Raw genomic sequence first — 4,724 nt, forward strand, 5'->3', positions numbered from 1 at the left:
ACTATAGACTAGACTATAGACTAGACTATAGACTAGACTATAGACTAGACTATAGACTAGACTATAGACTAGACTATAGACTAGACTATAGACCAGACTATAGACAAGGGTATAGACTAGGCTAAAAACTAGATTATAGACTAGACTATAGACAAGACTGTAGACTAGACTATAGACTAGACTATAGACTAAACTATAGACTATATTCTGTACTGGACTAGACTAAAGACTAAATTTTTAACTAGATTTAAAACTGAGACATAGACTAGACTATGGAGAAGGCTATAGAAGGCTAGACTGTATACTAGACTATAGAGAAGACAATAGACTTGTCTATAGAATACTCTATAGACTAGACGATAGACTTGACCATAAACTATATTATAGATTAGACTATAGACTAGACTATAGTTTAGACTATATCGTAGACTATTGACTGGACTCGCAGGTAATTTCTGTTATTTTTTTTTTCGACAAGCCCTTCCCCACTGTGTACGCCATATAAAAATGGCTGTGAAAATTGTTAACGACATTTCCCTTGCAATTTCCAAGTAATAACAGCAACGACGATTGCAACAACTACAACATGAACAGCATCAACAAAATTCAACAGAATTATTACAAAATAACATTTATTCACAGCAATGTAAAATGGAATCACCGTCATCATATAAATATTTCTTAAACAATTTTTTTTCTTTACTACTTTTTATACCCTTCACCTTCGTGGGAGTGGTATATATAAGTTTGTCAATCCGTTTGTAATTTCTATAATATAATGTTCCCACACCATAAAGTATATATGTATATCCTTATATATAGCAGAGTCGATTAAAACATGTCCGTCTTTCTGTCCGTCCGTCTGTGTGTCTGTGGGTTTGCAGTTTTTAGAGGACCGCAGATATTGGCGAGATCTGAATCTTCAATATTTATGTTAGAAATGCTTTCAGGAAGATCGCTATTTAAAATCAGCATATGTGATAAAAGAAGATTTTTTAGTACTGACTGTTTTTTTAAACACAAAAATGGTAAAGGGTATATAAGATTCGGCACAGCCGAATATAGAACTATTACTTGTTATCTAGATATTTTGTATATTTTGTTGTTGTTGTTGTTGTTATTGCACAAACATTCATATTTGTTGGAAAAAAATATGATATAAATTTTATTTAAAAAAATCCAAAAGGTACCAGTAGCAAAGAAATGTATTTAAAAGGTAAAAATAATTTACAAGATATTGCATAAGTATATACTTTTCTAGAATATTGAAATTGAATAGTATTTTATATACCAAACAGTCCGAGTTGCAGATCGGTTTTCGATTGTATAACTTGTTTATTGATATGAATATATGTTTTGTAGTTCGTTTAGAGTTGTTTGTTTATAATGGTTTTATTGTAGTCTTATAGAGCTTGACTTTGCAGTCCCGCCCTAGTTTCGTTTGATAGTTGTTTGGAATATTTAATATTGAAGTCTTATATGGCGCAATGTCCTGTTTTAAAAATTGTAAGTTATTCACGCTTTACCGCAAGCTGTGAGATCCATATAAATCAATTTATTGAAATATTTCTAATAAGATTACATATGAGTAATTTATAACAACTTGTGGAGAAAAGAACATAAGTAAACCACTTTCAAAAATTTCATTACAATCTTCTTTCTTAAACCTAAGACAGCAGTTACAACAGCATGACACTTTAAAAGTCACGTATATTGACAATAAAGTATTTTTTTATAATTATTACTCTGTCAACTAAACCGCACAACCTTAACTGTCTCTTACACCTGCCTCACATCCGATTTATTAAAAAGACATTATTTTTTCTACTTATTCTAAATAGAACTTAAGTATGCTGCGGTTTTTAATGCTTTTTCAATTCCATTTCAATAAATTCTTTATATTATTTAAAATCTTTACATTTATAAATATCAATCATTTCCTGTATCATATCAATGAAATTTTCTTTTATTATTCATACCTTTACGCCAATGTACACACAATCACATATGTAAATAACAACCTACACATATACATATGAATTTATTAAATTTTTCATTTTTCTATAACATATAAATCTCATTTCCTCTTCTTTATTTTGTTGCTAACACATAGAGCCAAGGACCTAAAGATGAATAGAAAATATATTTTGCTTTTCTTATCGAAAGTTAATCCACTAAATCACATTGTAAAGACATTAATTTCTAATTTCAAAAACATGTAAAATATTTAATGTACGAATAAATACAATAAATAAAGAACAAAATACACACAGAGAAAAAGTTTGTAATAAACAAAAAGCTAATTATTAAAAAAAATAATACAAGTATGTATAAAGGTATAAAAAATACAATTTTAAATGTTCTTCTTAATTTCTTTTTTAAAAAATTTTTTTCTTCCAGTGTAAACTTAAACCATATTAGACACGTATTTGTTTTTAGTTTAAGGATAAATTTATTTTTCTACATAAACCTGAAAACAACCACACTTAGAGAATAGTGTAAAACATTTAATAGTGTTATTTAAAAGCTTCCTGGAATTTTATCAGACGTCAATGGATCCATTTTACACAGCAATTCTTCAGCATATGTATGTTATTAACTTGACTGATGTATCAGGTATATATGCTTTTATTTAAAAAAAAGTAAAACACAACATCACTAGGGAACAGTTAAGTAATAAACTGTTCTCTAGTAATACAGACAGTAAACCCTATTGAATCCAAGTAATCTATAGTGAAACTATTTTAAAAACTTATTTTTTGCGATCCACATTTAAAGATAATTATTTAGTTGGCAAAATATAATCCATTATAAAGTCAATTGAACACTAATTGAGACCAATGTTTCAAATCTTTCGAAATTTTATGTTAGCATGTGTATGATTGAATTTTTGTAATATTAACAAGAATTTTCTGTAGTCTTAGTCAACAGTCTAGTCTATAGTCTAGTCTATAGTCTAGTCTATAGTCTAGTCTATAGTCTAGTCTATAGTCTAGTCTATAGTCTAGTCTATAGTCTAGTCTATAGTCTAGTCTATAGTCTAGTCTATAGTCTAGTCTATAGTCTAGTCTATAGTCTAGTCTATAGTCTAGTCTATAGTCTAGTCTATAGTCTAGTCTATAGTATAGTCTATAGTCTAGTCTATAGTCTAGTCTATAGTCTAGTCTATAGTCTGATCTATAGTCTAGTCTATTGTCTTCTTTATAGTCTAGTTTAGTTTAAAATTTATTCTTTAGTCTAGTTGATAGTCCAAGCTATGGTCCATAGTCCTTTATATAATCTGCATTATAGTCTGGTCTATAAGTTTGTCTATACTCTTGTCTATGGGTTAGTGTATAGTCTAGTCTATATTTTTGTCAATTGTCAAGTCTATAGTCTAGTCTCGTATATCCAGTTTTTAGGATTAGGGTCCGACTTCTTATTAATCAGGGAAATTTAATGTCTGATGGTAACTGACCATATAGTCAAAAAAGTAGTCCTTTTGGTCCACTGCCTTATTACCCTAACAGGGAAAATCCCATAGTGCATTGCACAAACTATTCACATTACAATGTATGCACTTTTACTTATAACTTTTGCTGTAGTTGTTCTTTATATTTCAATGTTTGTGAATATTATTTGCTAGTGCGAGTGTTTGTTCGCCTGTGTGTGTGCTTACAATTTTCATATTTGCCTGTTTGAGTGTGGCAACAACAAAAATTGAAAACAAATTGATTTTGTTGGCAAGAAAAATAAAAAAAGTTATTTATTTTTTTCATACATATTTGTAGATTTATTTTTTTTACTAAAAATTGTGAAAATGTTTTTGCGTTAAATGTATGAAAATTGCATTTTTTGTTTTCTGCATATTTATTTGAATGTAAATTCAAATTTTTGTATATATATTTTTTTTAGAATGCTCAGGTACAAGTTTTATATCTCGGTGTATGTGCGTTTGTATGGTTTGATAAATGTATGCATAAATGTATTCTTACATACACTATTTACATGCATGCATACATTGAAAGATGTAATTTGACATCGTGATTTTATTACAAAATTCCTTCAATTTGTAGTTTTGAATTTATATTTCTTTATTTTTTATACGTTTTAAAAGAAAAAAGTGCTAAAATTTTGGAAAATATATACAGAATATGTACTTACATATGTATGTACATGCGATGATTTATTTTTCAGTTATTGAAAGTTATTTTGTTTGCAAATATGGTTATGAAAGCAAAATTTATGTAAAAATTCTTGTTTAGTTATGACAGTAAAAGTCTTATTATTTTACTATGTAGCACTTCCTAAATAATAAAATTTTGATGTAAAATTTTAACAATTTTAATCACCAAAAATTAAATATTTTGCAATATAATCCCTACTTAAAGTCACCAATTAAATTTTCTGCAGACATACCTGTTAAGTATTAAACGTTTGATTTAAAGCACTTAATACCACCCACAATTTTTAACATACAACTATTTGTAGATCTACTTTAGATATCACAATAACAATCATAACCTAAGTATTTACACTCAACATCTGCAGGACAGGGAGAATAGAAATAAAAAACACCAACCATCTTAAAAAGGAAATATACACTTAACAGATCAAAATATTTGCAACAAAACATACAGATACGATAAATGGTCGTAAATAAACCATCGTTTAAAATACCAAAAAATATATAAAGTTATTAAACCACAAATATTGTTTACTATTATACTGCTAGTTATGAGGAA

This window comes from Lucilia cuprina, chromosome 6 (genome assembly GCF_022045245.1).
Source record: "Lucilia cuprina isolate Lc7/37 chromosome 6, ASM2204524v1, whole genome shotgun sequence".
NCBI lineage: Eukaryota > Metazoa > Arthropoda > Insecta > Diptera > Calliphoridae > Lucilia > Lucilia cuprina.